The 12,607-nt window shown below is 33.0% G+C and overlaps 1 non-coding gene across 1 annotated transcript; it reads left to right on the forward strand.

Moving 5' to 3' along the window:
- The first annotated feature begins 1,368 nt into the window (after nt 1-1,368).
- On the forward strand, nt 1,369-1,475 carry LOC139886780 (small nucleolar RNA R71). Its single transcript, XR_011772646.1, has one exon. It is a non-coding gene; the product is annotated as a small nucleolar RNA R71 (small nucleolar RNA).
- Nucleotides 1,476-12,607: the final 11,132 nt, after the last annotated feature.

Consider the following 12,607-nt stretch of genomic DNA (forward strand, 5'->3'; position numbering starts at 1 on the left):
GGTTTCAATTCTCCGAGGTCTAGTTTAGCGTATAGTGAATACGACATTAAATTTATACTAGCACCTAAGTCTGCCAATGCTTCTATTGAACTAAGACTACCCAGAAAACATAGAATTGTGAAACTTCCTGGATCATAGAGTTTTTCTGGTAGTTTATTCAACAGTACTGAAGAATAATTAGCATTTATAGTAACAGTCGAGAGTTCTTCCATTTTCTTTCTATTTGTAATTAGATCTTTCAAGAATTTAGAATATCTAGGCATTCCTGAAATTACATCAATAAAAGAAAGATTGACATTTATTTGTTTAAATATATCCAAGAATTTAGATTGCTCGGCTTCAAGTCTTTCTTTTCTCATTTTACTTGGGTAAGGAAGCGGTGGTTGGTATGGTTTAACATAAGATTTAGCCTTAACTGTGTTATCTTCATTAACCTTTTCAACTACCGGTTCTGTTTCCTTTTCTTGCTCAGATTGTGGTTCTTGTGGAGTAGGAATAGAGTCATCAGAATTTACAGGCATTTCAGGTGGTTTAAGTGTAATACCATTTCTCGTGGTAATGGCTTTAGCTGTTTCATTTCGGGGGTTAGCATTTGTATCGCTAGGTAAACTTCCCAGTTTTCTTTCACCTATTAACCTTGCTAGGTTGCTTACTTCTTATTCCAGATTTTGAATAGAAGCTTGTTGATTTCTATATGCTTGAGCATTTTGTTCATTAGTTTGTTTCTGAGATGTGAAAAATTGAGTTTGAGATTCAACTAGCTTTGACATCATGTCTTCTAGATTTGGCTTTTTATCATCGGTTTGTGGTGGTTTAATTGAAAAAATAGGTCTTTGCTGGTTGTAAGTATTATTAGATACTTGCTGATTGCTAGGACCTTGTTGATTGTTGTATGGAACATTTCGGTTATAATTCTGGTTTTGATTGTAGTTTGGTCTTGGCGGTTGATAATTACCTTGATAATTAATTCCAGGCCTTTGGTTCATGTATGAAACATTCTCTCTTTGTTCCATTGTTTGTTCAATACTGAGACAATCTTTTGTCAAATGTGGTCCTTCACACCGCTCAAAACTAATTCGTATTGCGTGAATATCTTTAGTCATCTTTTCCATTCGTCTTTTGAAAGCATCTAACTTTGCAGAAATGGAATCAAAGTCATGGCTAGAATCGGCTCTAGCCGCTTTAGATGATCTAACGATATCTTTTTCTTGATGCCACTAATGTGAGTGGGAAGCAGTGTTATCAATAATTTTGTAAGCTTCAGTTGCAGTTTTCTTCAAAATGGAACCACCAGCTGCTATATCGATGTCTTTTCGTGTAGTAATGTCGCATCCTTGGTAGAATATTTGTACTATTTGTTAAGTGTCTAAACCATGTTGCGGACATCCTTTTAACAACTTTCCAAATCTTGTCCATGCCTCATATAATATTTCATTTGGCTTCTGTGTGAACGTAATAATTTCTCCTTGAAGTCTCACCACTTTAGATGCCGAAAAGAATTGTTTAAGAAAATTTTCAACTAAAACATCCCATGTATCAATCACCCCTTCAGGTAACGATTCTAACCAATCTTTGGCTTCTCCCTTTAAAGTCCAGGGAAATAACATGAGATAGATCTGTTCATCCTCAACTTCTCTGATCTTGAATAGAGTACAGATCCTATTAAAGGTACGAAGATGTTCATTTGGATCTTCCTTCGGCGCACCACTAAATTGTTATTGATTAGTTACCATGTGTAGGATTTGTCCTTTGATTTCATAATCTGGTGCATTAATGCCTGGTTGAGTAATTGCATGACCTTGGCCAGTGCGTTTAGCTCTCATTCGGTCTTCCATACTTAGATGTTCCAGATTTTCCATGATTGAAATTGTTGAATCTGAATCACTAGAGGATTCTGACTTAATGGTTTCTTCCTCGACAATCTCTGGATGAGTGATTTGTGGTTCAGGAGGAATGATTAGTGGTTCAGGATCTCTGAATTGTCCCTGAATATCCCCCGGATTCTCAATTGTGAGGTCGGGTTCAAAAAATGGATTATCGGAAATTTGAATTGGAGTACTTGGTTGACTAGATGACGATTCTAAAGAAAAATCAACGGCGACAATATTGGCTAGATGTCTTGATCGAGTTACAGGTGGTGAACGTATGAAAGGCGGTGAACGTTTTGCTCGGTGCATTCACTGAATATCCTATTAGTTATAAAAGATAAAAATTATATAAGTTATTAAATTAATAGACTTTTCTGATTTTGCCCACGTTTTGAAAATCCAATAGATGCAGCAGGTAGCCAGGACCCTTTAAATCGGAAGCCCACAACTCGCCACTAACAAATCCAACTATTACTACGAATCAGAAAATTTTGGATGTCTATCAATTTAACCACTTAAAATAATTTTTCGTCGAAGTTTAAAGAAGATAAAGAAAATTCTATGTCCTAAAAACTAGAGCGTCGAGAAATAAGAAAGAAAAAGAGTGCGTCGAAAAACGTTAAAAAATAAAAGGTCGAAAAATAATAATAAGAAAGTAAAGCGTCGAAACTCAAAAGTCTAAAAAATAAATATTAAAAGTTGCATCTAAAGGTATTAAAGCTTAAAATGAATTCTATATCCAAAACGGCAATAACTTAAAAAGTACTAAAATCTTAAAATGGCGTCGCAAAATTCTTAAGCACCTAAATCTTAGTCTAAAGAAAAAGTACTTAAGGGATTTTATGGCAAGGCCTGAAAATCTAGAGCTAATATGGCAAAATACTAAGTTTAAAACTAGTTACGACGAAAAAAATAATACAAATTAAGAATTAAACGATAAAAATACACAATTTATAACTAGAATGATTAAAATACAAATTTTATAAAAATATTTTTTTTTAAAAAAGTATTAATTTTATAATTTAATAAAACTAATTAAAACTTTAAATTAAACAAAACATAACTAATTAATATTTAAATAAAACCCTAATTATAAGTAATTAATAATAATAATAAATAATAACCTAACCCTAATTCGACAGACTGATATTTCAGACCTGTCACCTCACTCCATGAGATCGCATGGAGTGTAGGTTGTTATGCCATGCGGTCGCATGGCCCATAATTCCAGATCAGATTTCGGGCTGTTATCAGTTCGGCCCAACTTTAATTTATTTATTTATTTTTTTTATTTTTAATTAAAATAAAATATAAATAAAAATTATATATATTTTTTAAAATATTACTTATTAGTTTTTATAACTTAAAAAAATATAAAATTTTTAATTTAAATACTTAAAAATATAGAAATATATTTTTCTTTTTTATATTTTTATATTTTTTTTAAACTTGTATATTTTTTTTTTACAAAAAATAGCTTAAATTTTTTTTTTTTTATATATAGCGTTTGCTTTCGGGTCCCCGGCAGCGGCACCAAAAATACTTGATGTTATGCGAGGTATATACGAAATAGTTATATTTTTATTGCGAAATACTATTAAATACGATACAATTTTACACAAGTTATTTATTTATTTATAGAGTGGATATACCTAAACCTTGCTACAACACTTATCGGCAGTGTACCTAATCGTACAGTAGTGTAGTTTTTAGTAAGTCTGGTTCGTTCCGCAGGGAGCTGGCCAAGTTTAACGTTATATTTTTAAAACTATATTTGAATCAATATATATATATATATATATATATATATATATATATATATATATATATATATATATATATATATATATATATATAGTATTATTATTATAAAAAGGAGGTTTTACCGTTTAGCGACCGGTTTCTCAATTTTATATCTTAAGTCGCAATTAAAACCTAATGTAAAATATTAAATATACAAATGACTTAATTTAAAGCGTAAAGTAAATGACGATAAATAAAAGTGCGATAATTTAAAGTGCGATAAATAAAATGACGATAAATAAAATTGCGATAATTAAAAATACGATAATTAAAGGTGCGATGAGATATAAAATAAAGGAATTATGCTTATTTAAACTTCCGTAATCATGATGTTTGACGTGTTGATTTTAATTTATTACCATGGGTTAATTGTCCTTTGTCCTGGATTATTCAATATGTCCATACGGTTTTTGTCCATAACAGTCCATCAGTCATAAATATAAAGTGCGAGTGTCCTCGTCAAATTATCCTTATACCCGAAGTCAAATATTACAACTAATTGGGGACTTAAACTGTAATAAGGTTTAATACATTGTTAATGATTACACCAGATTATCGACTGTGTGCAATCCAAGGTTTTAATACTTTTTTAACAATTACACCTAGTGTCCTTGTATGTAATCCACCCCTATTTTAATGAGTCCATTGACTATTAATCCATCCCCGTGTCCGGTTAAATGAACGATTATTAGTACTTATAAATATCCCGCCCATCGTGTCCGATCGAGTGTATATGGTTATTTATAGATACGTCAAATTGTAAATTTCTATATTAAATTAACAAACTATCATTTAGTTAAACAAATATAAAGCCCATTAATAGCCCATAGTCTAATTTCCACAAGTGTCGGTCTTTTGTCCAAACCCCAATTATGGTACAAAGCCCAATAACCCCGTCTTTAATATTTAGCCCAACATCACGATTACTTTGATTTAAATAAGCATAATAATAACTTAGCTACGAGATATTAATTTAAAAAGGTTGAACATAACTTACAATGAGTATTAATTGCGTAGTGTTACACGGACAGAATTTCGACTTACAAACTTACAACATTCGCTACCATAACCTTATTATTATTAATCTTAAATTAAAATTATATATATATATATATATATATATATATATATATATATATATATATATATATATATATATATATATATATATATATATATATATATATATATATATATATATATATATATATATATATATATATATATATTGAGAGATAGAGAGTAGATGAATATATATAAAAATTCGTCGACCAAACGCTTCAATTTATAGGACCTGACCTGCTACAGCAAGCCATGCGATCGCATGGGTTTTAGGCAGGATGGCCATGCGATCGCATGACAGCTTTTTCCTGCACACAATGATACCAAAACGTGGGCTGCGCGTATTTATTTAATATATAATATAATATATATAATTTTATATAATTAATTATATATTATATTATATTCTTGTGCACTGTTGACTTGTAATTTTAGCTCCGTTGCATCGCGCATTGATAGTTGGTTCATGTCCCGGTTCCGGATTTTTGAACGTCCTTGCGTACAATTTAATATCTTGTACTTTGCGTTTTGCGGCTTGTACTCTTGTAACTTTTAGACGTTTCTCATCAATAAATTGAACCACTTGGATTGTATTTTGTACTTTTTAGCTTTTTGGTCATTTGCGTCTTCAATTCGTCGAATCTGTCTTTTGTCTTCACCTTTTATTATTTAAACGAATATCACTTATAAATAGAACAATTGCAACCAAAAGCTTGTCTTTCTTGAAGGATAGTGCTATGAAATATATGTTCGTTTTTAGCATTATCAACGCACACACGCCGTATCAACTCGTTAGTACAACGACCGCCTCGCTCGATGATATAACCAACACAAACATAAACAAAGCACAACGCACTAATATATTATCAGTATCCACTTATAAATATAAACGTTAGTCCACCTACAAATATGGCACTAACTATAACCCGTTCCGACCTGTAATCCTACAAGTCCCGCAACAAATAAGCACACACACAAAAGTCTAAGTCTAGGCACCTATCTCAAGTCACCTAAATCCCTTAGACCATGCTCTAATACCACTTGTAACAACCCAACCCGTTATCCAACCAAATGCGAGGAATAATTTTTTTATTTTTTTTATACAGATAGGGTGCGCGGCGCGCAACCCTCCTTGTGTGCAGCGCGCACAAGGCCATTCAGCTTCTGTCCGGATTTTACATTTTTTCGTTAAAGATCTATCACTTCCCGACACTTTTAGACGAAACGGTTTTCACAACATTTAATATTAGTTAAAACTAACACGTTCCAATAATAAAATGAGTTTTACGACACCGGGCCCACATCGGCCGTTTTACGACTTTCGTACAAGATACAAGTTTTCGACCACATGATTTTTAACACAAAATAAAGACCGAGCATGGCGATTGGGGATACGCTGACCAATCATAATCAAATCTAAAAGCAAGTTTTCTAATTAAACTACGCGAGTCCACTAGTCCCCACGCTTACCCGAGCCACCGCATCCATGCAAATCTATAAAAATGTAAACAACGAGAGGGTAAGCAAACGTTTAGTGAGTGAGAACATACTACCTACATATATATGCATAAAATGGACACGCCACACAATAATAATCGAATAGCACATACCGGAGTCAAATGCATAAAGGTAAGCTAAACTAGGCATACCGTACAAATGCTATACAACAAGCTAATACTCAACGATGCGCGAACACCAAACGATAAGAACAACGTCATCAAGCTACACCCGGAGGGTTAGCTACGTAACAATTATATCAATAATGTATATATATATATATATATATATATATATATATATATATATATATATATATATATATATATATATATATATATATAACCAACGAACCCACAACCCAAGGTTAACCACTTTACCTTAAACACCCGAAGGATGACCGTGCAACCCGGCCTTAGTGAATACGTACGACCTGATACTCACTACTTTCACTTCGTAGAATAACCGAGGATGGTCGTGATAACCGAGCCTTAGTGAATACGTACAACCCGTTATTCACCACCTCAACCACGAATTCAACCCAAAGGACAATCGTACAACCCAAAGTATTGTGAATACGAATGACCCGTTATTCACGTCCCCAAACCATAATCCACAGTCACAAGATTACTACAATCCACGACCTCGGGGTTAATCAACCGAAATCAAATACCAAACACACATCCGTGCCAATTGGACCTAAAACACAAGTCCATCAAATCCACCTATATGTGAAGTAAGCTCTATAACCGAGAACCACTTCACCCGACCCGCACCCATCCTACACATACATATGCACATAGGATATTAACACTCACCTTGTTGTCTTGATGAATGTTACTGAATAATCCGCAACTCGCCGATGGAATGTACCTATTCCAATATCACAATACAAGTAACACACTTAGAGTGGATTTACAACCCAACTCAAAATGACACTTAGTGCAATTTCGACCAATTGCACTTCCAAGCACAAAACGCCCCCAAACTAACCAATAATCACTAACACTAGTGACAATGGTCCTAATACGCCAATTAAACCCAAACACAAGTGTTAAACACTTAACATTCTCAAAATCACCCATAAACCCTAATTTTGACTTATTTCAAAATTAATCAACCAAATACCCCCAAATAGGTTCCAACACTTCCATAATCAATAAACCTAGTGATTAAACCCAATTACAAGTCCCAAATCATGGCCAAGTCGGTTTCCTACCCAAAACCCACCAACAACAATGATAAATCCGAGTACAAGCATCAATGAACTCACTTCAAGAGTTTAAATGGGTTTCTCAACAATTCAAGTTCAAACCCTAACTTTGAACATCAAATCAAACAATGAAATTCGGAGTTAGAACTTACCACAATAACCAAAACGTAGCTAGGAACGAGATGAACAACTTTAACACTTGAGCTTTTGATCAAACCAAGCTTCTTCTTCTCCAAATTCCCAATTCTCTCTCTAGAACTCTCCCTCTCTCTAGATAGTTGAGAGTGTTTGTGGATGTGAAATATGATCCAAAGTTGGATCCAAATCTGCCAATATGTCCACAGATCCGGCCTCAAGTGAAAAGACCAAAATGCCCTTCATCAAACTTAAAATAGAAAAAGACAGAAAACTGTCGCTGGCAAGGTGCGCGGCGCGCTCACCTAAAGGTGCGCAGCGCGCACACTGGTCTGGGCAGTTTCTGATCTTTTAATTTACACTACGTTTCACGCCTTTTATGTACGCCATTTATACTTTATGTACAACAAATATTAGGGTCTTACAATCCCATACCATTTTCCCTTACATCACATGTTCGGGTCAAGCATTTTATTCAAGCGTACATAATTTATCGACTTAACATTCTCCCCCTTGATGTGCATTTTTGAAGTAAGACTTTCTTGACTTTGACATCTCGGAGATGTTCATTTAGCATCCTCCCTTTTGATGAATCTAAAATCTCGCACTTCTGGGATGAATCAACACGTTCCTGATGATATTCGAATCTTGCATAAAACTTCTTCTTTTGGAAGCTTCTTTTTATTTTTTATTTTTATTATTGAATGATTCTCCAAGCAACTAGATATATGTTGATTTAACATTATCCTTTTTGATGAATCTAGAATCTCGCACTTCAGGGTAAATCAACATGTTCTTGATGATATTCGAATCTTGCATAAAACTTCTTCTTTTGGAATTTCTTCTTTTTTTAATTAATTAATGATTCTCCAAAAAAAAGCTCCATGCAAGTTCTATGTCTTTGTTGACACTAAGAAATTCTTCTAGATGGAACATCTTAGATCAACTTTGGATATTTTTATGTTGATTACCTATATGAACTCTTGAAATCTGATTTGTTGAAGAGAGACAAAAGTAGATAGAAAAAGAGACAAAAGTAGATAGGAGCTTGTTGACTGATTTCTATTGGCTATCTTTTGCTCCTCCTAAAACGTCGCATCTTTGTTTTGCTCCCCCTTCATTGAACATTGGTTATTTCACTACTTTAGTAGATTTGTTGTGAAAGCGTGAGTACTGAGCAAGTAGAAAATTCTTAAAACTTGAATCTTGAGTAGTGAAATCTCTTAATCTCGAATCTTGAATTGAAATGTTCAAAAATCCTTCTTTGTAGTATCACACTTTTTTTTTGTCACATCAAAAGTTTACAATCGGTGTTGAACTTGAGCACATATCAACATAAATCATTCTTCCACACATGATGATTATGTGCATCATGATCGTAATTTTTAGTTGATTGAGACTAACATAATATCGAATATCTAATGTAGTGATCTTTTCTTTGTGATGATAATGAAATGAATAACACACTATGAGTGACCTGCAACTATTATGCAATTCAGATACTCTATCATGATATGAAAAATATGTCAAAAAAATATTTTTGTGTTTTTTTTTTTTTTTTTTTCATACATAAGTCCACATTATTTTTGTGAAAGAGTTGTCTTAATGAGTATCAGATCATAATTGACATATCGAGTTAAAATTTGTTGTTCATTTCCGACCATCCAGTCTAATTACATCATTATAAAATTAGTTATATCAACCCTCATTAAACCCTAACAGACTCATCTGTAAGACTTCGACACAATCAAATTGACATTAATTACTTGAACATTATAGAGAGATGATTTTTGAGATTATGCTATGTTCATTAATCTTTGAATCTTTTATCACTTATGATCGCACATTGTATTAGGTAACCAATTCATTATGATATTTGGAAACTTTTCGTTATCACTTTCCATGTACTTTCGAAGTAATTGAACAGGTAGGTTCTCAAGGCATTTTAAATAACACTGTCAACCTTTCGCTTCTATCATTGGTTTATTATTCTCAATCCAGTTGGCTCGAAAGATCTCAAAGTATGTTATATTATCCGAATAGGCGCATTTCTTACTGCGGGCATTGGTCTACAGTCAGAGCAGACATACCTGATGATTAGTTGTCACATGAAATGAATCACGGGGCCTACTACTTCTTTATTGTTCAAGTTATAGTTGGAAACGGAACTGAAAGATTAAAATTTCACTGATATGCATTTTTACAGTATATCTAGGTAAATATCTTTCTAACTTATACCCTTAATGGGTTCAATTATAAATCCAGACAACAAGAATTTTGATAGTTCAATATGAACGCCGTGATTAAAAATTCAAGCCAACGCGGGGGCGTCACACTAAGAATGATTTAAGTTCTTTATGGGCAAGCATACTTCATGAGTCAGCATACTTCAAATTTGAAACTTTAGGATTTTGCCATCATTGATACGCCAACATTTTGACTTTGATTTTCTATAGATATTCCATTGAATAGTTTAGCATATCATCGCCTTTTTGATTCATTGATTCGGAACAACATCATGATTGGAACTTCCATCATTTCTTTGTTGACATCATGCTTCGTTGTGTGTGTGCTCAAATCATTCGAAGGTGTTATCTCTTAAACATTTGAACGGTCGCAATAAAGAACATACTTTTTGACTTTAAGTGAGAAGGGACACTTACTTCGATATAAACTATTTTTCTCTGAATTGGGGGGTTTAATTTCGATTATTAAGTATGAAGGCCCGTGACAATGTGGTGTGCACCAACCAAATTGATAACACTTAACTTCTTAATATGATCTTTTGAATATCCTATCATAGTTATGACACTGAATGGTATAGCAAATTTTTAATTTTGCTTGGGGTATTCAAAACTGCCATTTTCTAATGATTATGAATTATAATAAGGGATACGCTCAATCAATTGTCTAGTTCCTCAACAATTATTACTAGATACAGTTTCAGATAAAATTTGGTGACTACCTTTGAACGCTATAATCCTTCCATGACTTCTGATTTTTAGACGATTCATTATTCTTAGTATGATTGTCTAATGCAAAGAAATCGTCAGTCACATCTACCAGTACATCATTTAACAGATATACATAAACGTTCAGTCCAGTCCTTACTAATTGATTATCAATTTTTAGTTAAGTAAAGTTCTCGTCATCTTTAAGATGCTTTAAACGCAACCTCCCAATTTCCAATTTTTTGATTTTTAGGAATTTTTTGGTGATACATTTTCTCACCCTAAAATACTAAAAAGAGAAATTCTTTTTGTCTTTTTATCATTTTAAGATGTAAAGGAGAAAATAACTAAAAGTAGCATGCATGAAATGATATGTAAAGACTTCGATGCAAGCATAAAAACTAAAAAACATAAACATGAATGCATCAGTTAATCCTTGGATGTCGTGCAATTTTACATGCAAAATGAAGAACAATGGCTATTTTGTGAGTACAACATACGAAACCACCTTAGACCTATCTACCATTCCATTTAGATCTATTAGACGCACAAACTTGGGATTATCAAAGGCTTTCGTATAGAGAACTGCCCTTTGATTATCATTATGTATCTGCCTGATGTCTATGAAATTCTTATCATGGCAGTGTCTAATGAATTGATACTTAACCCCTAAATGATGTTGTAAGACTTACACCTGCGAAAAAAACACTAAAGCACGAGTTTTGTACTGTTATGTGTACAAAGGCCATTATGCGTGAGGAATAAACAAAATATTTTTGGATTATCAATATGAAAAACAACAAATATTTTTGATTTTTTTACTAAATATGTACAAACGAATCCATGTGTAAACACAATCTAGTGGCTATTGGTTTTGTAGCATTATTTGTTAAGTCGATAAATGATGTACGTTTGACTAAAATGCTTGACCCGAGTATGTGATGTAAGAGAAAATTGTATGGGATATAAATACCATTTTCTCAATAGGATAGGCAAGCCTTTTGTTCATAATTCCTATCATCCTTAGGTGTTCTAGGTCTTTTATCTCTCAAAGTGTATTTTCCCCAATTATTGTAATTCGATCAAATCTCAATGAAATCATGAATTTGTCCTTAAATCTATGATTATCATGTGGTATCAGAGCTTAATCAAACTAGATTGAACGATCCACAACCAAAAAATTCGTGTTATTTTAGTTCTATTTAAGTCTCTGTTTCAGTTTCTCTAGTTCAAAATTAAAATCAATGTTTTAGTTCATCAATTCATGTGAAATCAAGTGTCGAAGATGTATTTGATCTTATAGAAACTACTGTAATTGAAATCATACAAAAACGTCAAAAAACGAATTCGAAATTTGCAAATTTCAGGTAAAAAATGTCAAACTATTTTTGGAATCATTTTGGTTGATTTACTGTGTTTTAGGAAAAAGTTATTACATAGAAGTGCTTAGAATCGATTACCCCCCCTTCTGAACGTTTTTTACATCCTAAATCGCATTTGTGAACTAGCGCCACCATAAACCACTGTAACAGAATTTACCGGCCACCGGAAACTACTTCTGATTCTTCATCCTCACCAAGAACTTCAGTTGATCGTTAGTCTCTTCTCTATGAGTCACTTGTCTCCGTAAAAAAAGTGGTGATCGTGAGACAATCGACCATCGAGCGTGTTATCTTAGATTGTCAACTGAGGGATTGTAATACCAATTTCTTTAATAAGTAACGTTATGTTCCCAAAATTTTGACCGATACACTCCTACTATCGACCGACAAAGACAATTGCATCAATTATTAGGAGTTTGTCGAGCTAATTGAACACTTTAAAGAAGTTACAGTTGAAAATTATTAAAAAAACATATAAAATAGAAAGCAAAAACTAAAGATTTCAGAAGGTATTTGATTTGGTTCAGTTGATTTCACGTTCGGTTGGCAACATAAGAGTCTCGGGTTACAAGCTTTACCAAAAAGGGGGTTTTGATTGTTTGGAATTGGGAAGAAGAATATTGTTCGTGATTTACTTTTGAAGAAGAAGACAGCAAAGTTTGGGTTTAAATGACTTAAGTTGATATATTTTTGAGA

The sequence above is a fragment of the Rutidosis leptorrhynchoides genome, chromosome 1 (genome assembly GCF_046630445.1).
Source record: "Rutidosis leptorrhynchoides isolate AG116_Rl617_1_P2 chromosome 1, CSIRO_AGI_Rlap_v1, whole genome shotgun sequence".
NCBI lineage: Eukaryota > Viridiplantae > Streptophyta > Magnoliopsida > Asterales > Asteraceae > Rutidosis > Rutidosis leptorrhynchoides.